We start from the raw sequence: 27,905 nt of genomic DNA, 5'->3' as shown, positions 1-27,905 counted from the left end.
CCTACAATCTAAACTATTTAAAATTTATTGAATTTAAAATAACACTTAGATGAAATAACATCCTAGTTGCACATTTAAATACACTTTAAGAAACCTATACATGTCCCATAAGAGAAACTGACAAGATAGAGTTATAAAGGTCTTGGTGCTTCAGTCTAAGGTTTAAGGTGTAAAAGAATAGCTTTCTCAAAACTCAATGAAGAAAAAATTGTGCCAAAAGCTATGGAGAGGTATTTAATTGGAATTCATTTAGACCATAAGGTTCTGAGTTCAAACCCCAGTACTTCAAAAAGGAAAAAAAATTCATTTAGAATTGATTTTGCTACTTTGTAAAACTAACTTTCATAACTACTTTTCTAAATGAACTCATGTGCAATATAACATCATTTTGGTCAATGACAACCACTTATACCATGGTAGACTTTTAGCTGAGTGCCAGTGGCTCACACATGTAATCCTAGCTACTCCAGAAGCAGAGATCAGGAGGATTGCCATTTGAGGCCAGCCTAGGCAAATAGTTTACCAGACCCTATCTCAAAAAATCCATCACAAAAAAGGGCTGGCAGAGTGGCTCAAGGTGTAGGCCCTGAGTTCAAGCCCCAGTACCACAAAAAAAAAATTATAATGGAGCTGAGAAATTCCTAACACCTAGTGATGTTGTAGTCACCGTTATGCATTCTTTGTAGGTTTATGATGATACGAGTATAAACAAACCTACTGTGCTGCCATGCATGTAAAAAAATAGCACATATAGTTATGTATAGTACATAATACTTGATAGCAAACTATGTTAACTGCTTTAGGTATTTATTATACTGTACTTTTTAATCACAATCTTAGAGTATATACACTCTTCCTACTTACTAAAGCATTTACTTTATAAAACAATGTGCTGCTATGCCAGCAGCAGCCTCATATATTTGTGCTCACTGAGCTTCTTGATTGCATCAAGCCAAATCCAGTGATTGACTTACGCCATCTAGAACTGTGCAACTATACTCTATGATGTTCACACAACAATAAAATCAGATACATTTCTCAGAATACATCCTTGTTGTCAAGTGACATGGGACTAATACAAATATCTTTTTTATTTTGAGACAGGCAGCCCAGGTTGGCCTTGAACTAATTACGTAGCCCTGGCTGGCCTCAAACTCACAATCCTCCTGTCTTAGTCTCCCAAGTGTTGGGATTACAGGCATGTACCATGATGCCCAGCTCATTATCTGAAATTCTTGATTTAGAGATGGCCTAAAGTAGTTTAAAAAGACAAGTCCCAAATTAAAGAAGCAATTTTACTTATTCCCAATACTTACATGCTATCAGCATCAAAATGATAGTTTGTCCATAAACTGTCCTTGCCAAAACAGCTGCTTTGTTTCCTACTTTGTTTTCTATAGTAGACTAATACAAAAAGGAAGGGTTCTTTGTATCATGCAGTGGGAATTATGGATTGGGAAACCAGGTCATATTACTTTTTTTCTATGCTTGCTGTGAGTAATAAATTATCCTTTAACTCTGACTCAACAGTTTTATGTCTTCTATCAGCAACCATGAAGCTAATAACCTAACTTTATTAATTTATACATGGAGTAAAATCTCAGGCTCTTTGTAGATCTTTACCTTTCTAGATGAACAAAGAGAAGACTCATAGGAGATGAAACCAGAAAGATAAAGTGGTACCAGTTTATGTAAGTATTTGTAGGACATGCTAAAGATTTAGACTTTTATTTGGTTTGAGATAAGAGGTTTGAGAATAGGAGTGCTGCCACCAAGTCCCAGTTGCTTCTGGCACACACCTAACCCTGATCACCACTGCTTGCGTATACTCCCAGGTCCCTAACAGGAGTGGAAAGTGAAGGTGGAATGCCCCACTCCCTAGAAACCAGTTGTTACCTGGGTGAGAGATTGGTGGGAGATAGATCACACATGAGCAGTGACTCCAAGCCCATGGTGCATGCTCTATTGTTCCACTTCTTTTCATTTATAAAACATACATTAAAAGAAAAAATTATTAAGAACTTTAAGACTATGAGAGTAGACCATTAAACCAAGCAGAAGCATTCTGGGAGAAGAATCTTGTGTAATTGCAGAGGTCACACCCATGAAGACAAGCTTGCACACATCTTAATATATAAGTTTAGATCATTTTGTGCTTTTATATTATATAGGGTTATTTGGTCTTTTCAACTATACAATCTGTTATGTCTTAGGCTTTTCTTATTGTTTCTTCTAAGTAGGTCATAATAAATAATCTCATCATAATCATAATTTGCACTATAACCAAGTTTAAGCAAATGGATATAGAATGGGAAATGCACATAGGAAAACAAGCAAAAAAAAAGAAAGAAAGAAAGAAAAAACCTAATCTGAATTGACCAGGTTCAAAGATTTTAAGTATGGATTTGGAATTTTTAAGAAGCTAGTTCTGATCTACTCAGAAAAAAGTAAATTTGACACTCAAGCCCAATTGTGTGAATTGAGCAAGAGATAGTTCCATAGGTTTCTTTTTTTTTAAATTTTTTTTATTATTCATATGTGCATATAATGCTTGGGTCATTTCTCCCCCCTGCCCCCACCCCCTCCCTTTCCATAGGTTTCTTGAGTCTAAGTGAACTGAATTAGAGGTATTCTATGGGTTCTCCGAGCTTAAAATATATTCATTCAAAATTTTAAAGATATATCTTTTCCTAATTTAAAAAATTTTGACAAAATTCATGCAACATAAAATTTGCCATCATAACCATTTTAATTATTCAGGTCAATGTATTAAGAACACTCGTATTATGGTACAATCATCACCACCAGCCATCTCCAGAAACCTTTAATGTATCTTTAAAAAAAAAAGGTGTAAATGCTTCTTGGACAACACATGGGCAATAACTTTACCACTGTCATTCATAATTCTGTAATTATTGTTAACTTACCCAAGTATTTTTCCAATGCATATGACATATGCATTACATATTTTATTTTCAAGTTTTTTAAATTGTTGTGCTGGGTGTGGGTACATTGTAACATTTACAAACGTTCTTACAATGTATCAAATATATCATATTTGAATTCCCCCTTAAATAAAATTAGGATCATTTATCATGCTATTTCAAATTAAGCCTTTTTTTTGCCATGACTATATAATTAAAGATTATTTGAAAACAATATTTTCCGTGGATGTATAGCATTTTATGCTATTTATTTCACCAGTCTTCTATAATTGGCCTTTAAAAAATTTATTATTATTATTATTATTTGCAGAACTAGGGTTTGAACTCAGGGGCTTATGCTCACTAGACAAGCATCCTACCACTTGAGCCATGCCCTCAGTCCTTTTTGCTTTAATTTATTTTTCAGGTATAATCTTGCTCTTTTGTACAAGGCCAGTCTCAAACTGCAATCCTCCATCCTCCACTTTCTGTGTAGCTGAGATTATAGGTATGCACCACCAAACTCAGCTTGTATGTTAAAACAGTGGATAAATAGCTGGCAAAGATTTTCTCCCATTCTGTAGGCTGGCTCTTCACTCTGTTGATTTGTTTCTTTTGCTTTGGAGAAGCTTTTTGATTTGAAGCAATTCCATTTGTCAATTTTTTGACACTATTTTCTGAGCTATTGAAATCCTATTCAGAAATCATTGCCAATACCTACATTTTTAAGTGTTTTCCCTGTATTTTACTCTAGTAGTTTCAACATTTTAGGTCTAACATTAAGGTCTTTGATTCTAGCCCATCTTATTAATACAAATGTTGATAGGTAGGCATTATTTTGTTTCTGTTTTTGATAAGACTGGAGTTTGAACTCAGGGCTTTATGCTTGCAAAACAGGTGCCTACAAAGCAAGCACTCTACCATTTGTACCACACTTCCAGCTCATTTTGCTCTGGTTATTTTGAAGATTGGGTTTTATGGACTATTTGCCTGGGCTGGCCTCAAACTATGTTCTTCCCAATCGATCTTAGCTTCCTAAGTAGCTAGGATTACAGGCATTAGCTGCTGGTACCCAGCAATATGCACTGTTTAAATGTTTTCTTTTCTGATTATTATTCTTATTTAAAACTAATATGTGAAGATTTGTAGGAGGTTAGTTCAGTGAGTCAGGACTGGATGGCTAATATAGCCAATGACTTTCTTAACCAGCAGATATGAGAAAGATCTTAGAACAGAGGAACACAGTGTAATAAACTAAAAAACATTATTAATTGAGATTCAGTAAGCCTCAGATCTAGTTCTTTCTCTAGCTTGTCTGAGGCATGTAACTTACTCTATCTGGGACTCCATTTTATTGATTGTTAATAAGGAAACTGAGGAAGGGAAAGTAATGTTTCATTTGTAAGATCAGTATCCTGTGGGAGCTTGTTAAAATGCAAATTCTCAGATCCTACCACAGACTTACTGAATCACTGAGTCAGAAAACCTAGGGGTCTGGCCCACTAATCTGTGTTGTAACAAACCCTTCAAGTAATTCTCATGCAGACTAAAGTGATAATATGGAACAGACAGATAATTTCTGGGTGTTTTCCAATTCAAAAATTCAATTATTTAATGAACTTCAAAATTTGATATTACTGAGGGATCAGATACAATAGGGAATCAGAATTTCTGACCTCTGTGATTTCAGAAACCACTTCGAGATGTGGGAGCTACATTTGAGGAATTCTGATCATTTCTAGCCAAAATAATAATTGCCAACATATTAGGTGCATATAAAATTCAAGGTCTGACCCCTAAAACAGGTTTTAATTGTATGCAACAGCCCAGGAAATCCTGGTGTGGCATGTCTGCCCTAGGAAAAAGGCCCCTGGCCATTTTTCCCTTTTCTTTTTCTCTTTTTTTAATCTTTCTTTTTTTCAAAAAGCAGAAGATAAAGCATCAAACAGAACTGAACCCTGTGACATACTGGACATCTAACCCATAGAAAGCCTACCTATGACCCACCAAGCTGAACCTAGTCCCAATAAGTGCCTTGAGAAAAGTGGCACACCACTTCTTCCCACTGGCCAGTATCAAAGCTGCCTGCATAAACCTGCAGACCCAACAGATGAGTGCCATGCACCACATGTGACTCCCCACTGCCGCAGGAACATACTCCAGTGCAACTCCTGGGCAGATTAAACCACCCACCCTGAACAAAGCTAAGAAACATAAACAGTGAATTGTAATCTACCACTGACAGTGGGCGTAGGGTGGAACACTGAACAACCTTGGAGAACGGGGTGGGGCAAGGAGTCGAACTCTTAGCAAGTGAAGGTGCAATGAGGAACAAGTACTAAGAGTGGGGGTGGGATGACAAGCCAACCCCCTAAAGTGGGATATGGCAGGTCACTGAGCTAGTCTGGTGGGACTGAGGGTGGTACCCAAAACTGAATTGCCCCACCTTGCTGGGGGAGGAGCTGACCAACCAAAGTTGCAGCAGTAGGGCAATGTAGCTGCCACCTGGCAAAAACAAGAGGGCTGACCACCTTGCACAATCTGGAAGGGAGCTACCACAGGTCCCAATTGCAACCTGCCCTTGGACAGAAGGAACCAAATACTGCTCACAAACCCTTCAGCTGTCTCCCCAACAAAGCTGTTCAACAAGAAGGGCAGGACCCTTCCACACCTTGCCCAGAATACCAAGTGCCAATACCAGGATTGGACAATGCAAGGACCAATCAAGAACATAGTTGCACAGCACCAATTAGAAGAATGGGGAGAAGAAGGAGGCTAGGAAACTGCACTCCTCAAATGAACAATTCAATAAAGAATTTAGTGGGAAATGAAGAAAATGAATATCAGTTCCTGACTCCAACAGGACAATGATAAATATCACTAGTGAGCTCAGTGACACCCACAGAAAAAAAATCTCTCAAAGAGGAACTCATGGATGAGATCAATGAGAAACTAGTGGAGAAGTTACAAGACATGGTGAACCAGAGAGTACAAGATGCACTCAAAAAATATCAAGACACCACAAATAAAAAACATAAGAAGACACAAAACAACTAAATGAACTCAGAGACTTCAACAACACCAAGGTGAAACAAAAGAGACTCTTTAAAAAAAGAGAAATAAGAAACAAAAAATAAAACACAAGATATGAAAGAGGAGTTGAACAAAGATATGGAAAACCTCAGAAAAAAAAAGGAATCAAATAGAAATTCTGGAAATAAAAAGCCCCTTTAGTCAAATAAAAAATACAGAGGAAGGCCACTCCAGCAGACTAAAATAAGTGGAAGACAGAATCACAAGGCTTGAAAATAAAATAGATATTAAAGAAAAAAACAGAAGAACTCTTAGTCAAACAACTCAAGAGTTGTCAAAGGAATATGCAAGAATTCAGCAACTCCGTCAAAGACCAAACCTGAGAAATGTGGGTACTGAAGAAGGAGAAGAGGTGCAACCCAAAGGCATACATAATATATTCAACAAAATAATAGCAGAAATTTTCCTAAACCTCAAGAAAGAATTGCCCATTTAGGTACAGGAAGCCTCCAGGACACCAAATAGACTTGACCAAAATAGAACCTCTCCATGGCATATTATCATTAAAACAACTAGCACAGAGAACAGAGAAAGAATATTGAAGGTTGTAAGAGAGAAAAAACAAATAACATATAAAGGCAAACCCATCAAAATAATAGCAGATTTCTCAACCGAAACCTTAAAACAAAGAAGAGCATGAAGTGAGGTATATTGAGCAATGAAAGACAACATTTCAGCTCTAGGATACTCTACCCAGCAAAACTATCATTAAAAATTGATGGAGTAATAAAAGCCTTCCATGATAAACAGAAATTAAAACAATATATGACAACCAAGCCAACACTACAGAAGATTCTGCAAGGAATTCTGCACACAGAAGATGAAAGCAAACAAAACCATGAGAGGATGGAAAGTATTAAACCACAGGAGAAGAAAAAAAAAAGTAATCACAGAGTAGCATCAATTTGACTGCATACACTCAAATCCTTAAACAACAAAATGGCAGGAGTCGCCACATATCTATCAATATTAACATTGAATGTCAATGGTTTCAACTTTCCCTTCAAAAGACACCATTTGGCAAAAAGCATTATAAAGGAAGATCCAACAATCTGTTGTTTATAAGTGATTCATCTTATTGTCAGAAATAAATACTGGTTTGAGTGAAGGTAAAAGAAGATTTGCCAAGATAATAGCCTCCAAAACAGGCAGGAGTAGCAATACTTTTATCAGGTAAAGCACACTTCAAACTCACAGTGGTCAAATAAGACAGAGAAGGACACTTCATACGAGTAACAGGGGCAATACATCAAAATGAAATAACAATTATCCACTTACATGCACCCACTGTCAGTGCACCCAACTTCACTAAACATACACTAAAGGACTTAAAATCATATATAGATGCTAACACAGTGTTAGTAGGAGACCTTAATATCCCTCTATCACAAATAGATATGTCATCCAGACAAAAAAAAATCAACTAAGAAATCCTAGAACTAAATGAGACCATAGATCAAATGGACCTAACTGATATCAACAGAATATTTTACCCTGCAACATCACAATATACATTCTTCTCAGCAGCCCATGGAACTTTCTCTAAAATTTATCATACCTTAGGGCCCAAAGCAAGCCTCAAAATATAAGAAAATTGAAATAACCCCCTGCATACTATCTGATCACAATGCAATAAAACTAGAACTCAACAACAAAAGCAGCAGTAGAAAATACACAAACAATTGGAGGTTGAACACCATACTGCTCAAAGATCAGTGGATCATAGAAGAAATAAGGGAGGAAATCTAAAAGTTCCTGGAATTTAATGAAAATGAAACACAACCTATCAGAAACTATGGGACTCAATAAAGGAAGTCCTAAGAGGAAAGTTTATAGCTATGAGGCCATACGCTGAAAACAAAGAAAGATCTCAAATAAATGACCTAATGCTACATCTCAAATTCCTAGAAAAACAAGAACAAGCAAAACCCAAAACAAGCAGAAGGAGAGAAATATTAAAAATAAGGGCCAAAATCAATGAAACAGAGTCCCCAAAGATCATACAAAGAAGCAACAAAACAAAAAGTTGGTTCTATGAAAACATAAACAAGACCGACAAGACCCTGGCAAATCTGACTAAAATGAGGAGGGAAAAGACCCAAATTAGTAAAGTCAGAAATGAAAATGGGGAGATAACAACAAACATGTAGGAAATACAGGGAATCATCGGAGACTACTTTGAGAACCTATATTCAAATAAATTGGAAAATCTAGAAGAAATCAACAAATTTCTAGATACTTATGACCATCAAAAACAGAACCAAGAGGATATTAATCACCTAAACAGATCTATAACATGCAATGAAATTAAAGCAGCAATAAACAGTCTCCCCAAAAAGAAAAGTCCAGGACCTGGTGGATTCTCTACTAAATTCTACCAGACATTTAAAGAAGAACTAATACCAACATTCCTTAAATTTTTCCACAAAATAGAAAGGGAAGTAACACTGCCTAACTCATTTTGTGAAGCCAGTATTACACTCATCCCAAAACCAGGTAAGGACACATCCAAAAAGGAGAACTATAGGCCAATCTCCTTAATGAACATTGATGCAAAAATCCTCAATAAAATAATGGCAAACTGAATCCAACAACATATACAAAAGATCATACACCATGACTCAGTCATCTTCATTACAGGGAAGCAGGGATGGTTCCACATACACAAATCATTAAATGTAATACAGCACATTAAGAGAAACAAAGACAAAAACCACTTGATCATCTTAACAGATGCAGAAAAAGCCTTGGATAAGATTCAACACTATGTCATGATAAAATCTCTGAATAAACTAGGAATAGAAGGAATGTACCTCAACATTTTAAAGGCTATATATGACTAACCTATAGAAAACATCATACTTAATAGGGAAAAACTGAAACCTTTTCCCCTAAAGTCAGGAATGAGACAAAGGTGCCCACTCTCTCCACTCCTATTCAACATAGTGCTGGTATTCCTAGCCAGAGCAATAAGGCAAGAAGAAGAAATAAAAGGACTACAAATAGATAAAGAAGTAGTCAAACTATCCCTATTCACTGGTGAAATGATCTTATACTTTAAGACCCAAAAAAACACCACCCCAAAATGCCTAGACATCATAAACAGCTTTAGAAAAGTAGCAGGATACAAAATCAACTTAGAAAAATCAGTAGCCTTACTATATACCAACAATAAGCAGACTGAGAAAGAATATAGGAAAACAATTCCATTTACAATGGCCTCAAAAAAAATTCAAATACCTAGGAATAAACTTAACAAGGATTTAAATGACCTCTACAAGGAGAACTACAAATCACTGAAGAAAGAGATCAAAGAAGGTGGAGAGGTCTCACATGCTCATGGATTGGCAGGAACAGAACAGAGGACCCAGATATGAATCCACGCAGCTATGCCCACCTAATTTTTTGGCAAAGGTACCAAAAACATATGATGGAGAAAAGACAACCTCTTCAACAAATGGTGCTGGGAATAGTGGTTATCTCCCTGAAGAAAACTGAAACTAGATCCATACCTGTCACCCTGTACTAGTACGAACTCAAAGCAGATTAAGGACCTTAATATCAGACTTGAAAGTTTGAAGCTAGTACAGGAAAGAGCAGGGAATACACTGGAAGCAATGGGTAGAGGCAAGGACTTCCTCACTAGAACTCAAGTGGCACAGCAACTAAGAGAAAGGATTGACAAATGGGACTACATGAAATTAAAAAGCTTCTGCATAACAAAAGAAAAGGTCTCTAAATTGAAGAGGTCACTCACAGAGTGGGAGAACATATTTACTACCTATACATCAGACAAGAGACTGATATTACCAGAATATACAGGGAGCTCAAAAAACTAAACTCCTCTAAAATCAATGAACCAATAAAGAAGTGGGCAACTGAACTAAACAGAACTTTTTCAAAGGAAAAAGTCCAAATGGCTAAAAAACACATGAAAAAATACTCACAATCCCTGGCCAAAAAGGAAATGCAATCAAAACCACACTAAGATTCTACCTCACTCCTGTTAGAATAGCTACCATCAAGACCACCACCAACAAGAAATGTTGCCAAGGATGTGGGGAAAAAGAAACCCTTCTACATGCCTGGTAGGAATTCAAGCTAGTACAACCACTATGGAAAACAATATGGAGGCTTCTTAAAAAACTAAAAATAGATCTGCCATATGATCCAGCAATACTACTCCAAGGAATATACCTGAAGGAATGTGACTCAGGTTACTACAAAGGCACCTGCACACCCATGTTTATTTCAGCACTTCTCACAATAGCCAAGCTATAGAAACAGCCATGACACCCCACTACCAACAAATGGATTAAGAAAATGTAGTATTTATACACAATGGAATTTTATTCAGCCACAAAGAAGAATAAAATTTTGTCAATCGCAGGTAAATGGATGGAACTAGAGAACATCATCTTAAGTGAAGTTAGTCAGACTAAGAAGGCCAAAAATGGCATGTGCTCCCTCATATGCAGATTACAAACCTAAAACAAATGCAGTGATATTATAGGGGACACAATAAGGGGAGACCATGCACGGGAAGGACAGGGCAAGGGAAGGAAACAAAAAACTTGAATGTGGTTGATGTGCTCATGGTACAAGGAATGAATACAGAAATCTTAAACTGGCCAGGGCCACCATGGGAAGCAGACAACGAGGAGTGAAGAGGTCTGGAAAAGGTGAATCAGTTGGGGTTGGAATACATATGCATGGAAACAACATAATGAAACTCCCTGGGTAAGCTATTTTTATCTCAAACTAGAAAAAATGCCTTATTTCTCTTTTACTCTTTTATGTTTTTTTCTTCTACAAAATCAGAGAACAGGAGGGCACAATAGGTTCTGTCCAGAGACAGGAGAGGGGAGTGATAAGGGGGTGCCCGAAATAATGTATACATATGTAAGTAAATGCAAAAATACCTATTGAAACTGTTCCAGGAATCAGGGGAGGGGAGATGAAAGAGAGCAACAGAGGGGGTGAATTCAAATATGATATATTTGATACATTGTAAGAACTTTTGCAAATACTCCAATGTGCCCTCACCCAGCACAATATATAATAATAAAAAAAAAAACCCTGATATTGCTGATAGGAATTTGCTGTTAGGACCACCAAGATAATTAATGTGAAAAGATTCCTTAAAAAGAATAATAGACTTTTTCCTTTAGGAGTGATTTGGTTATTGATTCAATCTCCTTAGTAGTTATGGGTCTGCTCAGACTTTCTATTTCTTCATGATTTATTCTGGGAAGGCTGTATTTTTTAGGATTGTATCCATTTCTTCTAGGTTATCCAGTTTTATTACAGCAGTCTTTTAAGATCCCAGTTGCTTTTCTGGCATCAGTTGTAATGTCTCCGTTTTCATTTTGAATTTTATTTTAATCTCTCCCTTTTCTTACTTGGTATAGCTAAGTGTTAATCAATTTGTTTACCTTATCAAAAACAGTTTTGTTAAAAAGTGAGCAAAGATCTTGAATAGATATTTCTTCAACAAAAAGCTTTATAAGTGGCCAACCGGTATATGCAAAGATGCTCAATGTCACTAATTGTTAGGAAATACAAATCAAAAGTACATGGGATACAACCCACACTTGCTATGTAAAATTGTACAACTGGTATGGAAAAGAGTATACAGGTTCTTTAAAACTTAAAAATAGAGATTCCAAGATGGCGGCTAGAGGGAGGAAGCAGAAAGCGAGCCTCCTATAGTGAAATCTTGGAGAGACGCTGGAGACACACTTTGCAGGCATAATCACCGAGAAAAGGCATAACTTTGACCCCTCCACATCTCCAGCCGGTGCAGAGAATCTCCACTTCACGTTAAATGGAGAACCGAGGAGGCCCCCGGGGCCGCCAGTGGCCGGCGCCCATACGGCTTGGGAAGACGCGGACCAGGTGAGCTTCGCGGTACCGTGGTTCCCCCACAGACAAGCCTGGGCCAGAGCAGCATAGCCCCCTGGACAGACTGACCTCCACCCGGGAAAAAAAGAGAAACTGAGTACTAAGCAATAAGAACAGTTAAGACACGCTGGAAAGAGGGTGGGGCGCCCTGAGCGCTGAAGATTGGGGGAAGGGAACCCTTCCCGGGACTGTAAATAAACGAGCCGGGCGGGCCGGAGAGGCTCTGGCGGGAGCGGGGCGCGCGCCCAGCAACCAGGAGCGGGGACGCTTGTGAGAGGAGGGAAGACCCACTTCCCAGGTGAACTGTAAATAAACACGCAGGCCTGACAACGCGGGGCAGTGTCACCTTTCCCAGTGCTTGCAAAGGGGAAAGCCTGTAGCAGAGGCCGCCGCACAGAAGAATTCTGAGCAAACAAAGCCTGTGGGACCAGGTGAGTGCTAGCTCACCCCAGAGATCTGCATAAATAACTCCGCCAGCTACAGGCTGAGAGCAGCAGGCAGGCAGGCCACAGTTGCAGATACCATTCTCAGAACTGCCTCCAGACGCTTTTTTTTCTTTTTCTCCCTACCTTTGATGAGAGAACAACCGAATTACACGTGCAAGCCGAAAAACTTACTGAAACTGTATTGCATTTGAACTGGGGACACTTGGTGGGACTTTTTTTTTTTTTTTTTATCTTCTGTGTGTGTGTGAGTGTAGTTTTGTTCTACTTTATGCATCCCCTTTGATGAGACAACTACAGAACAACATCTGAGGCACCAACTCCAGGACTGGAGATTGAGACGGACATCCAAATTATTAAGACTGAAATTGCATTGCATATAAACTTGGAAGTTTTTTGGTTTTTTGTTTTTTTTTTTTTAATTTTCTATTTTCCATTTTATTTTAATTCATTTTTATAAATAGATATTACTTTCATATACTTATTTTTAATTTTTTTTATCTTTGATTTTCAATCCTCTCTCTGTCACTCTATTGTCTGTTCAGTTTACTGTCGATTAGTACACTAACACTCCCTGTTTATACCTTTGAAACTCTCTTGTCTGATACCTTGTTCTGCTTTCTCCCTCTTGTCTGTATATTTGTTTTCCCGTTTTCTTTAACTTCTTGCTTTCCATCTCAGCTCACTCTTCCATTCTCAATATTACCATTGTTATTATTACAAGCTAGAAAATACTTAATTACACACAGTACAGGGACAGTAACAACACCAAGGACAATGACAGGAAGACAGAAAAAACAAGGAAACCAGTTTCCCCACAGCAAAAAATTAGTACAGGAACCAGAGGGGAATGAAGAGAACAGAAACTCAGAGCCAGACTCCAACAAAATGAAGATAAACTATGCCAAAGGACCCAATGAAGCCTACAAGAATAATTTAAAAGAAGACATACTACAAGTACTCAATGAGAATTTTATAGAGATGATACTGGATAGGGTCAACCAAAATGTACAGGAGACACTCAAGAAATTCCAAGACAATAAAAATAGAGAATTTGAAAAAGCAAAAGAAGAAATAAAGGAAACCATAGAAGCACTGTATAAACACCAAAGTGAAAGAGAGAACACAATGAATAAATGGATAAATGAACTCAGGACAAAAATAGACAACAATAAAGAAGAAAACAGCCAGGATATGGAAAACCTCAGAAAAAAGAACGAAACAGAACTGCAAAACAAAACGGAAGGCCAATCCAGCAGAATAGAACAAACAGAAGACAGAATCTCAGAACTTGAAGATGAAATGGTAATTAAAGGAAAAACTGAAGAACTATTAATTAAACAACTCAAGACCTGTGAAAAGAAAATGCAAGAACTCACTGACTCCATCAAAAGACCAAACTTGAGAATCATGGGCATCGAAGAAGGAGAAGAGGTGCAAGCGAAGGGAATGCGTAATATATTCAACAAAATAATAACGGAAAATTTCCCAAATCTAGAGAAAGATATTCCCATACAAATGCAAGAGGCCTCCAGGACACCAAACAGACCAGATCAAAATAGAACTACTCCACGACATATCATCATTAAAACAACAAGTTCAGAAACTAAGGAAAGAATATTGAAGGCTGCAAGAGAGAAAAAACAAGTAACATACAAAGGTAAACCCATCAAAATCACAGCAGACTTCTCAACAGAAACATTAAAAGAAGAGCGTGGGTTGAGATCTTCCGGGCACTGAATGAAAATAACTTCAACCCCAGGATACTCTACCCAGCAAAACTATCATTCAAAATAGATGGAGCAATAAAAGTCTTCCATGATAAGCAGAAACTAAAACAATATGTGACCACAAAGCCACCATTACAAAAGATTCTGCAAGGGATCCTGCACACAGAAAGTGACACCCAAGTTAACCATGAAAAGGCAGGCAGCACCAAACCACAGGATAAGAAAAAGCAAGACAGTAGAGAGTAACATCACTTTAGGTACACACAATCAAACCTTCAAACAACTAAGATAACTAAATGGCAGGAATCACCACATACCTATCAGTACTAACACAATGTTAATGGACTTAATTCACCCATCAAAAGACACCGTTTGACAAAATGGATTAAAAAAGAAGATCCAACAATTTGTTGCTTACAGGAGACTCATCTCACCGACAGAAATAAGCATATGCTTAGGATGAAAGGCTGGAAGAAGATTTACCAAGCCAATGGCCCCCGAAAACAAGCAGGAGTAGCAATACTTATCTCTGACAAAGTAGACTTCAAACCTACATTGATCAAACGAGATAAAGAAGGACATTCCATACTAATAAAAGGGGAAATAGACCAAAAGGAAATAATAATCATCAATCTGTACGCACCCAATGTCAACGCACCCAATTTCATCAAACATACCCTGAAAGACCTAAAAGCATATATAAACGCTAACACAGTGGTTGTGGGAGACTTTAACACTCCATTATCATCAATAGATAGGTCATCCAAACAAAAACTCAATAAAGAAATCCAAGATCTAAAATATGCAATAGATCAAGTGGACCTAGTAGATGTCTACAGAACATTTCATCCAACCTCTACACAATATACATTCTTCTCAGCAGCCCATGGAACCTTCTCCAAAATAGATCATATCCTAGGGCACAAAGCAAGTCTCAGCAAATATAAGAAAATAGAAATAATACCATGCATACTATCTGACCACAATGCAGTAAAAGTAGAACTCAACAACAAAAGTAAAGACAAAAATCATGCAAACAGCTGGAAACTAAATAACTCATTACTTAATGAAGAATGGATCATCGATGCAATAAAAGAGGAAATTAAAATGTTCCTGGAAGTCAATGAAAATGAAAACACAACCTACCGGAACCTATGGGACACAGCTAAGGCAGTCTTGAGAGGAAAGTTTATAGCCATGAGTGCATATATTAAAAAGATTGAAAGATCCCAAATCAATGACCTAATGATACATCTCAAACTCCTAGAAAAACAAGAACAAGCAAATCCCAAAACAAATAGAAGGAGAGAAATAATAAAAATAAGAGCTGAAATCAACGAAATAGAAACCAAAAAAACCATACAAAGAATTAATGAAACAAAAAGTTGGTTCTTTGAAAAAATAAACAAGATCGATAGACCCCTGGCAAACCTGACTAAAATGAGGAGAGAAAAAACCCAAATTAGTAGAATCAGGAATGCAAAAGGGGAGATAACAACAAACACCATGGAAGTCCAGGAAATCATCAGAGACTACTTTGAGAACCTATATTCAAATAAATTTGAAAATCTAAAAGAAATGGACAGATTTCTAGATACATATGATCATCCAAAACTGAACCAAGAGGAAATTAATCACCTGAATAGTCCTATAACACAAAATGAAATTGAAGCAGCAATCAAGAGTCTCCCCAAAAAGAAAAGTCCAGGACCTGATGGATTCTCTGCTGAATTCTATCAGACCTTTAAAGAAGAACTGATACCAACCCTCCTTAAACTGTTCCACGAAATAGAAAGGGAAGGAAAACTGCCAAACACATTTTATGAAGCCAGTATTACACTTATCCCAAAACCAGGCAAAGACACCTCCAAAAAGGAGAACTATAGGCCAATCTCCTTAATGAACATTGATGCAAAAATCCTCAACAAAATAATGGCAAATCGAATTCAGCAACACATCAAAAAGATTATTCACCACGACCAGGTAGGCTTCATCCCAGGGATGCAGGGGTGGTTCAACATACGAAAATCAATAAACGTGATAAACCACATTAACAGAAGCAAAGACAAAAACCAATTGATCATCTCAATAGATGCAGAAAAAGCCTTTGATAAGATCCAACATCATTTCATGATAAAAGCTCTAAGAAAACTAGGAATAGAAGGAAAGTTCCTCAACATTATAAAAGCTATATATGACAAACCTACAGCCAGCATTATACTTAACGGAGAAAAATTAAAACCATTCCCTCTAAAATCAGGAACCAGACAAGGATGCCCACTATCTCCACTCCTATTCAACATAGTACTGGAATTCCTAGCCAGAGCAATTAGGCAAGAAGAAGGAATAAAAGGAATACAAATAGGTAAAGAAACTGTCAAAATATCCCTATTTGCAGACGACATGATCCTATACCTTAAAGACCCAAAAAACTCTACTCAGAAGCTTCTAGACATCATCAATAGCTATAGCAAAGTAGCAGGATATAAAATCAACATAGAAAAATCATTAGCATTTCTATACACTAACAATGAGCAAACGGAAAAAGAATGTATGAAAACAATTCCATTTACAATAGCCTCAAAAAAAATCAAATACCTAGGTGTAAACCTAACAAAAGATGTGAGAGACCTCTACAAGGAAAACTATACACTCCTGAAGAAAGAGATTGAGGAAGACTATAGAAAGTGGAGAGATCTCCCATGCTCATGGATTGGTAGAATCAACATAGTAAAAATGTCTATACTCCCAAAAGTAATCTACATGTTTAATGCAATTCCCATCAAAATTCCAATGACATTCATCAAAGAGATTGAAAAATCTACTGTTAAATTTATATGGAAAAACAAGAGGCCACGAATAGCCAAGGCAATACTCAGTCAAAAGAACAATGCAGGAGGTATTACAATACCTGACTTCAAACTATATTACAAAGCAATAACAATAAAAACAGCACGGTACTGGCACAAAAACAGACATGAAGACCAGTGGAACAGAATAGAGGATCCAGATATGAAGCCACACAACTATGAGCAACTTATCTTTGACAAAGGAGCTAAAAATATACGATGGAGAAATAGCAGCCTCTTCAACAAAAACTGCTGGGAAAACTGGTTAGCAGTCTGCAAAAAACTGAAACTAGATCCATGTATATCACCCTATACCAAGATTAACTCAAAATGGATCAAGGATCTTAATATCAGACCCCAAACTCTTAAGTTGATACAAGAAAGAGTAGGAAATACTCTGGAGTTAGTAGGTATAGGTAAGAACTTTCTCAATGAAACCCCAGCAGCACAGCAAATAAGAGATAGCATAGATAAATGGGACCTCATAAAACTAAAAAGCTTCTGTTCATCAAAAGAAATGGTCTCTAAACTGAAGAGAACACCCACAGAGTGGGAGAAAATATTTGCCAATTATACATCAGACAAAGGACTGATAACCAGAATATACAGGGAACTCAAAAAACTAAATTCTCCCAAAACTAATGAACCAATAAAGAAATGGGCATGTGAACTAAACAGAACTTTCTCAAAAGAAGAAATTCAAATGGCCAGAAAACACATGAAAAAATGCTCACCATCTCTAGCAATAAAGGAAATGCAAATTAAAACCACACTAAGATTCTACCTCACCCCTGTTAGAATAGCCATCATCAGCAACACCACCAACAACAGGTGTTGGCGAGGATGCGGGTAAAAAGGAACCCTCTTACACTGTTGGTGGGAATGTAGACTAGTACAACCACTCTGGAAAAAAATTTGGAGGCTACTTAAAAAGCTGGACATCGATCTACCATTTGATCCAGCAATACCACTCTTGGGGATATACCCAAAAGACTGTTACTCCAGAGGCACCTGCACATCCATGTTTATTGCGGCACTATTCACAATAGCCAAGTTATGGAAACAGCCAAGATGCCCCACCACTGACGAATGGATTAAGAAAATGTGGTATCTATACACAATGGAATTTTATGCAGCCATGAAGAAGAACGAAATGTTATCATTCGCTGGTAAATGGATGGAATTGGAGAACATCATTCTGAGTGAGGTTAGCCTGGCTCAAAAAACCAAAAATCGTATGTTCTCCCTCATATGTGGACATTAGATCAAGGGCAAACACAACAAGGGGATTGGACTATGAGCACATGATAAAAGCGAGAGCACACAAGGGAGGGGTGAGGATAGGTAAGACACCTAAAAAACTAGCTAGCATTTGTTGCCCTTAATGCAGAGAAACTAAAGCAGATACCTTAAAGCAACTGAGGCCAATAGGAGAAGGGGACCAGGTACTAGAGAAAAGGTTAGATCAAAAAGAATTAACCTAGAAGGTAACACCCACGCACAGGAAATCAATGTGAGTCAATGCCCTGTATAGCTATCCTTATCTCAACCAGCAAAACCCCTTGTTCCTTCCTATTATTGCTTATACTCTCTCTACAACAAAATTAGAGATAAGGGCAAAATAGTTTCTGCGGGGTATTGAGGGGGGGAGCGGGAGGGGGTGGAGTGGGTGGTAAGGGAGGGGGTGGGGGCAGGGGGGAGAAATGAACCAAGCCTTGTATGCACATATGAATAATAAAAGAAAAATGAAAAAAAAAATAAAACTTAAAAATAAGACTAACATATAATCCAGCAATCCACTCCTGGGTATATATCCCAGGACAGGATCTTGAAGAGAATGTGTACTCATATATTCTCCTGTGTTCATTAAGTACTGATCATAATAGTGAAGATGTGGAAACAATTTAAAGATCCAACAGATGAATACATAAAAATGTTATATATGTGTGACATATGTATTTATGTATTTACACACACAATGGAATATTACTCAGACAAAAAAAGAAGGAAATCCTGCAATTTTCAACAACATGGATGAACCTTTAAATTTTCTTAATTTTGGCTTTGAATTATCATACATTAATACTATGAAGGGATTTCATTGTGATAATTTCATATATACATAAAGTTTAACTTGAGTGTCTCCCTCCATTACATATCCATTCCCCCTCATCCTTTTCCTCCCTTGTTCAAACAGTATTTGTTGAATTTCATTATGCTGTCTTCATATGTATCTATGTACTTCTTCACCCCTCAGTATCATTTCTTTACCCCCTCTCTCTCCCCTTGATCTCCCCCAGACAGTTTACTATATAGATTCCTGTCCCATTATTATCATCTTTATTGTCACTTTAGGCATAGGTTCTACAAATCAGTGAGAACATAACCTTGGCTTATCTTGCTTAGTATGATATGATCTCCAGTTCTATCCATTTTCCTCCACATTATATAATTTTATTTTTCTTTATGGCTGTGTAACACCCCATGATATGTATGTATGTGTGAATATATATTATACATGTAAATAAATAAATATATATACACCATGAAATACATATATGATATATATCATATATATTCACTGGATACAGCAAAATAGTGAAAATACATACATATATATATATATATATATATTTTTTTTTTTTTTTTTTTTTTTTGAAGATGTGGTCTTGTGAACTGTTTGCTTGGGCTTGCCTGGAACCGTGATCCTCTTGAGCTCAGTCTCCCAAGTAGCTAGGATTACAGGCATGAGTCACCATCACCTGGCTAAGCTTCTGATTTTTGCATGTTTATTTTGTATTCTGCTAAATTACCAAAAGTGGTTATCAGATCAAGGAAATTTTTTTGGTTAGAATCTTTGGAGTCTTCTAAGTATAAAATCTTATCATTTGCAAATAGGGATAATTTGACTTCCTTCTTCTTTATTTTAATCTCTTTTATTTCCTTCTCTTGGCTTATTGCTCTGGCCAGGAATTCTAGTACTATATTAAATAACAGTGGGGAGGGTGGATACCCTTGTTTCATTCCTTCATGATTTTGGAGGAAATTATTTCAGTTTTTCCCCATTTAGTATTATGTTGGCTGTAAGTCTGCCATATGCAACTTTCATTATGTTGAGGTATCTTCCTTCTATTCTTAGTTTCTTCAGAGCTTTTATCATGAAAATATATTAAATTTTGTCATAGTTTTTTTCTGCATCTATTGAGATTATCATGTGATTTTTGTCCTTTTTCTGTTTATGTGCTTTATTACATTTATTGATTGATACATGTTGAACCATCCTTGCATGCCTGGAATGAAACCAACTTAGTCATGGTGTATGATCTTTTAAATGTGCTGTTGAATTCAGTTTAGAAGCATTTTATTGAGAATTTTTGTGTTCTATGTTCATTAAAGAGGTTGGTATACAATTCCCTTTTTTTTGTTGTGTCTTTGTCTAGTTTTGGAGTGAGTATAATACTGGCTTGATAGAATGAATTTGGCAGTGTTCATTCCCTTTCTGTTTAATGGAAAAGTTTTAGGAGAATTGGTATTCTTCTGTAAAGGTCTAAGTAGAATTTGACAGTGAATCTATTGGGTTCTGGGCTTGTCTTTGTTGGGAGACTATTATTTCTTCAACCTCATTGCTTGTTACAGTTCTATTTAAGTGGTTTATATTCTCTTGTTTCAATTTTGGTAGGTCAAATGCATCTAGAAGTTTATCCATTTGTTGTACATTTTACAGTTTGTTTGAATGTAGATTTTCAAAGTATTTCCTCACGATCCTCTGGATTTCATTGGTATTTGCTTTAATATTCCCTTTTCATCTCTAATTTTATTAATTTTGGTATTTTCCCTTCTTTTAGTAAGATTGGCTAAGGATTTGTCAATCTTACTTATTTTTTCAAAGAACCAACTTTTTGTTTCATTGATTTTTTTTGTATAGGTTAGTCTCTATTTCATTAATTTCTGCCCTAATCTTTATTATTTTTTTCCATCTGCTAGTTTGGGACTTGACTTGTTCTTGTTTATTTAGGAGCTTGAGCTTGAGATGCATCATTAGGCTATTTTTTTGGATGTATGCATACATAGCTATAAACTTTCCCCTTAGCACTGCCTTTGCTTAATTCTAAAGATTCTGGTAGGTTGTGTTTTCATTTTCATTAGATTCAAAGAACTTTTGGATTTAGTCCTTATTTCTTCAATTATCCACTGGTCCTTCAAAAATGTGTTGTTCAGCTTCCATGTGTTTGAATATTTTCTGAAGCTTCATTTGCTATCAAGTTCTAATTTTATTTCATTATGGTATGATAGGATAAAGACTCAGCAAATATAAGAAAACTGAAATAAATTCCTTTATCCTATCATATGATCTATTTTGGAGAAAGTTCCATGGGCTGCTGAGAAGAATGTATATTGTGAGGGTGTTGGATGAAATACTCTGTAGATGTCTGTTAGTCCATTTGGTCTATAGTATACTTTAACACTGAGGTTTCTTTGTTGATGTTTTTGTCTGGATGACCTATCTGTGATAGTGGGTTATTTATGAAGTATCCCACTATTATTGTGTCGATGCCTATCTTAGCCTTTAAGTTCAGTAGTTTTTGTTGAATGAAGTTGGGTGAACCCACATTTGGTGCTTATATGGCACATGTTACAATTGTTATTTCCTCTTGATTGTTCTACTTTATCAGAAATGAGTAGTTACTCTTTCCTGCTTTGGGGGTCCATTAGCTTGAAAGAGTTTTTCCCACCCTTTCACCCTAAGCCAATGTTTATTTTTGTCAATGAGATGTATTTTTTGTAGGTAACAAATGGTCAAGTAATGCCTTTTGAGTCAATCCACTATTCTATATCTTTTGATTAAAGAATTGAGACTATTAATATTCAGTGTTAATATTGAAAGGTATGCAGTAATCCTGCTATTTTGCTGCTTTTGCAGTGTTTGATTCTTATTTGCTTATGGACTCATCTGATGAGATTTATTTATTCTCATGGCTACATTTATCTTCCTCTTCTGTGCATAGGATTCTTCTGAGTATCTTCTGCCAATGTTTATTTTTGTCAATGAGATCATTTTTTGTTTCTCATGGAAGGCTTTTTATATCTCTTTCAGTTATGAATGACAGTTTTGCTAGGTAGAGGTTGGTTGTGTTAACATTACTTCATCAGGACACCATCTTCTCATGACCTCAGTAGTAGCTGATGAACATGGACTAGATCCCTTAAATCATTAAGGGTTGAGAAGTGAAGATGCTCTTCTTCTCTTGTTTCTTACTCTTTTATTTTTTCTTCCTTATTATCTTCATTTATTAGGTATTGCTATAGGAGAAGCTTTACTTCATCTGTTATACATCATTCCATGTCCTCCTTGCTTTTAAAATTACTGTTAAGAAATCTGCTGTTATTCTGATGGGTTTGCCTTTATATGTTACTTGCTGCTTCCCTCTTACAGCTTTCCATATTCTTTCTTGTTCTGCACATTAATGTTTTAATTATATGTCTCAGAGTGCTTCTTTTCTGGTCTTAACTGTTGGGTTCCCTAAAAGATTCCTAAAAGACCTGAATGGCTATCTTTTTCTCAAAATCTGGGAAAATTTCTCCTATTATTTTATTAAATATGCTTTCTATTCCTTCAGTTTGCACCTCTTCTCTTTCTTCTATGTCTGTGATTTGTCAGTTTGGTCTTTTACTAGTGTCCCAGATGTCTTACATATTCTATTCATACTTTTTAATTTTTTTCCTTTTTCTTCATCTTGCTGTTCTAATACATCGACGTTATCTTCAAACTCTGATATTCTTTCTTTAATTTGATCTATACTACTGGGGAGACTTTCAACTGAGATTTCAATTGAGCTATTCATTTCCAGAATTTCAGTTGATTCTTTTAGGATTTCTGTATTTTTTTTTATTCCTCTTTTATATCCTTCAGTTTTTCCTAATTTCATTCAGCTGCTTGTTTGAGTCCTCTTTTAATTTATTCATCTTTATACATGTCCTCTTTCACTTTGTTGATCATTCTTATAATCATGTTTTTGAGTTCTCTGTCTTCCTTCCATTTCCCTAACCCAAGTGTCTGTTACTTTGGAGTTGTAGATTTTTGGGGGTGTCATATTACATTGTTTTCATATTTCTTGTGTTACTTTGGAGTTGTACTTTTGGGGGTGTCATATTACATTGTTTTCATATTTCTTGTGTTTCTGTATTGAGATTTATGTATCCAAGGCCAATTTTGTTGGTTGGAAATTTTAATCACCAGTGGTCTTTAGTTGAAGGATTCTCAGTGTTCAGGCAGGAGTGTGTGGTGGGAAGACTACAGTATAGTTCCTCACCACTGGACTCGTGGATAGCTGTGTAAGGAAGCTTTTGTTCATGTGTCCAAGACACAGGCCTGCTCTCTAACATGACTCAAATAGAGGAGAAGTAACTGAAGTCTCTTGTGTTTCCTTGTGCATTGGTTGGTGTTATACTGTTGGAGCCATCTTGGCCATTTTTCTGGGATTTACTGTATGTCTGGAATCTACCTTGGTTTCCCCACACTGAGTCTGCAAGCAGCTTTCTGCTAGCTCTGCAATATTGCACACCCTTAGCTAGCTCTGCAAGGTTTCTTATATCATACCCACATTCTATAAAAGGGTGGGGGTGGCAAATTCTGTAACCAACTTGTTTTCCTGTAACTGACTCATATGCTGCAAAAAAACCCTGGTTATAACCCTCCTGGGGGGTATATAACCTATCTCCTGACACTGATTGGGGCTCAGGGCTTTGAGAACTTTTCTCCCCTGAGTCCGCTAGTATAATAAAATTCTTGCGTCCTGGAAAGTGGTCTTGGTGACTTCATTTCCCTTGCCATTTCCCACAACATTTCTGGTGCTGTGGTCCAAGTCCTGGGGATGCAACCCAGTCAAGGTGCCACTGTACACTTAATCCAGACAGCTAGGGAAGCTTCTCATAGAGACTGAGGCCTCAGGTCGGTACACACCAATGGAACCTGGGTAGAGACCTCAGGAACCAAGAAGTTTTGGAGTGGTCTCCATCTGGATTAGGTAGGACCTGGGTCCATCAGAATATGCCTGTCCATGAGAGAATGGAAGAGGGGCTTGATCAACCCCTAGGTATCCACCAGTATCCTTGAATCAGTTTTTTTGTGATTATTCAAGGGGAAGCTGGGATATCTTCCAGACTAGGTATGTGGGTTGGATGAATGTGTGATGTGTGACTGAGAGCATGAAAGGAATATGACTTTGGTTACCACACAGTGTGTGGAGTTTGTTTCCAGAAGCCAGACATACTCTCATTTGGTCTAGGGCAACCCCCTTTGGGGCACCAGTCTGGGGTTTATATGGACTCACCTCAGCTATGAGACTTCTGAAATATCTCTGTGAGGAGAATCACTAGGGATGTATCAAGTGAAAGTTTTCTGTCTTCCTTTTGTGTTGGAAACTGAGGACCCTGCACCTCATTTCTAAACTCCCCAATCCTCTTGTACCTTGTCTCAATATGGGTGGGAGCCAAAATAAAAAGACTCCTAATAAAATGTACGCTTGACGACTTCAAGAGAGGGTACATAGGTGATTACAATGTGGAGCTCACACCCTAGAAACTTTGGAAATTCTGTCAAATAGATTGGGTGTCCTTTGAGATTGGATGGCCTCCCAAGGGATCTCTAGGTTAAGAAACCATTCATAGGATCTATCAGGTAGTGACAGGGTTGCCAGGTCATCCTGACCAGTTTCCCTACACAGACATATGGCAGACATTGGCAGCTCATCCTCCTCCTTGGCTTAAGAAATGCTTTGAAGACAATTGTAAGATTATGATGGCAAGGGAAACAAATACTGGGTCTCTTAAAAGAAAGGAAAAGAAAGAAAAGGCTCCTTCCTCAGTGCTCTAGGCTGAATCTGACCTGTTACCACTGCCACATGCCCCAGTTTATCTGCCCGTGCGTTGTCTACCACAACCTTGCTGTTCCATAACTATTACTCATGTGTGGGTACTGTTATTGGCTCATGTTTTCACAATGGTAGTACTTACTCAGTGTGCTCACAGCACACTGAGCATGCTTCCTCAGAAGAATGGCTAGAGTTCCAACATATGAGAGGGCCCTTAATTACCCGGACCTGGATCTTTAACCCCCATCAGCCAGTATCAGTCTATTTTGATGCTTGTGTAGCAGCTAGCTATAATTTTGATGCCAGTATCTCTGGGTGTACAACCCTCTGGAGGGAAAGAAGCTATATGAAAGAAAACAAGTACATATGTGAAGAACAGTCAACTGGATATGAATATGGTTGTTATGGGAACACACCCATGTGCCCTTTTTGGGAATGTGTAACTTGGGCCACACAGGCTGAAGCCTGTGAAAACAATGTTTACCATTCTCCAAAAGAGAGTTGCCCCACCTGACTGCTCCTGGGGAGTCTGCAATCCTGTCAGTTTCACTATTCTTAACTTCACAGACCCCAAGTGGAACTGGGAAAAAGGCCATGTGATAGGCATCCACATAGATTGCCTATGGAATGACCCAAGAGCAAAACTAGTTTTTAAGAGGGTTGTAGTCTCACAAAGACCACATCCTACTGGGTTTTTCATTCCTTCTTTGAGGATATGGAAAAAGGCCCTCCTCCCATTTCCTCCATTACCAGAAATTTGTTCCTGTCTTTAGCTGAGACAATAGCTCAGTCTCTTAATGTTAGTCCTTGCTATGTGTGTGGGAGAGCAAATATGGGAGATCAATGGCCTTGGGAGGCCAAAGAGTTAGATCCCCAAAAATCCCCCAATGGGATGGGACGTCCTCACCTCAAGGCAAGAACCTGGCTCCTAAAAACTTCCATTATTGGTAAAAACTGTCTTGCCTTGTGGGGAGGGAAATTCAAAAACCCTGTTGGGAGTCTGACATGCCTGGGTCAGAGATTTTATAATGCCACTGCCCAAGAAACCCAGTGGTGGGGTCTTCAAACCATTCTGAACCAAACCCTCATCCCTTGTCCAGTTTCCACTGCCTCCAACAAGCATGGAACAAGGATGACACAAACATAGAATGGTGGGCCCCAGGAGGATTGTACTGGATATATGGAAGGACCGCCTATATCACGCTATACCGGTACTGAGCCAGCGCCTGTTTGCTAGGGACAATACTTCCCTCCTTTTTTCCCCTCCCCTTACCTCAAGGTAAACAGCTAGGAATTCTAGTCTATGAGGAAAGAGGGCACCCAAGGAGTTGGAGGGCTATACAAAGGAGTATACAAATTGGAAACTGGAAAGACGAAGAGTGGCCCCCAGAGTGCATAATTCAATATCATGGGCCAGACACATGGGCTGAGGATGGCACTTAGGGCTACTGGACTCCAATATATATGCTCAACCATATCATACAGCTGTAAGCAGTGGTAGAGATCATAACCAATGAAACTGCAAAAGCCCTCACTATATTAGCTAAGCAAGGCACCAAAATGCAGAATGCAATTTATCAAAACTGCTTGGGTCTAGACTATCTCATAGCCTCAGAAGGAGGAGTGTGTAGCAAATTCAATTTGAGTAACTGTTGTCTTCAGAATGATGACATGGGAAAGGTAATAGAAGAGATCACAGATAGAATAAGAAAGATTGTTCATGTTCCAGTTAAGACTTGGAAATGGTGGAATCCTGACTTGCTTGTAGTATGGTTCTCTACAACAGGAGGATTTAAAACAATGTTTGGGGCTGTATTAATTACAGTGTTAGGCTGTCTTATACTCCCATGCTTGTTGCTGCTGGTCATGTGGTCCATAACGACCCTAATAGAAGCCATAGTAGAACGGAAAACAGCCACACAATTATATGTATTACAAGGTTACCAAAGAGTAAATCCCATCTGTCAGGAAGAAAGAGATGATGCATTTTGACAAATAAAATGTCAAAGCACCAAAGGGAGGAATGTTGGAGCCATCTTGGCCATTTTTCTAGGATTTACTGAATGTCTGGAATCTACCTTGGTTTCCCCACACTGAGTCTGCGAGCAGCTTTCTGCTAGCTCTGCAATATTGCACACCCTTAGCTAGCTCTGCAAGGTTTCTTATAATCATACCCACATTCTATAAAAGGGTGGGGGTGGCAAATTCCATAACCAACTTGTTTTCCTGTAACTGAGCCATATACTGCAAAAACCCCATATACTACAAAAACCCCCTAATTCCATAACCCTCCTGGGGGGTATGTAACCCATCTCCTGACACTGATTGGGGATCAGGACTTTGAGAATTTATCTCCCCTGAGTCTGCTAGCATAATAAAATTCCTGCTTCCTGCAAAGTGGTCTCGGTGACTGACTTTGTTTCCCTCACTGTTTCCAGCAACAATATGTGGGCTTAGTGCTGCTGGCTCAGTCTCAAAGCCTGCCTGTCACAAGCAGGTTGAGCAAGCTCCTGTAACCTGAGCTCTCAGCCAGGGAAGGCTGGGTGCTTTGCTTTTGAAATTAACTTTAAGCAATGGAGCTACTGTCACTGGATAGGGTGGAGTTGCCAACCTCTGGCCTTTTGGAGCTTCCTGAGTTCCTGCCAGGAGCTCTCAGCTCACTCTAGTCAAAACCTCTCCTTCTTGGAACAGTTTCAACAGATATCATTTTTGCATTTACATACACATGTATATATTATTTGCATCATATGCATCCTCAAATCAGGGGAAGGGGGATGAAAGTTAGCAGTGGAGGGGGTGAATTCAAGTATGATATATTTGATATATTGTAAGAACCTTTGTAAATGCTACAGTGTACCCCCACCCAGCACAACAATTAAAAAAAAAAAACTGCCATAAACAACTAAAAAAAAAAACAACAAATAAACCCCCTCTCCTTCTCTATGTCTGCCTCTGCCTCTGGTGGCAGTCTCCCACCATGACACTGTGACCAGGAGTTCCAAAACTCACGGAGCTGTGAATTTTCAAATTCCTGGGGTTGCTTAGTCTTAACACTCTCCTAACTGCAGGCTGTTTGCAGGCAGATTCTGTA

At 37.8% G+C, this 27,905-nt stretch overlaps 1 protein-coding gene across 5 annotated transcripts in view; it reads right to left on the bottom strand.

Moving 5' to 3' along the window:
• Positions 1-27,905, bottom strand: part of Stxbp5l (syntaxin binding protein 5L) — a 391,328-nt gene that overhangs the window by 17,628 nt on the left and 345,795 nt on the right. The gene's annotated exons all lie outside the window — the stretch shown is intronic.

The sequence above is a fragment of the Castor canadensis genome, chromosome 5, assembly GCF_047511655.1.
Source record: "Castor canadensis chromosome 5, mCasCan1.hap1v2, whole genome shotgun sequence".
Taxonomy (NCBI): domain Eukaryota; kingdom Metazoa; phylum Chordata; class Mammalia; order Rodentia; family Castoridae; genus Castor; species Castor canadensis.
This window is presented reverse-complemented; position numbering and strand designations above follow the sequence as displayed.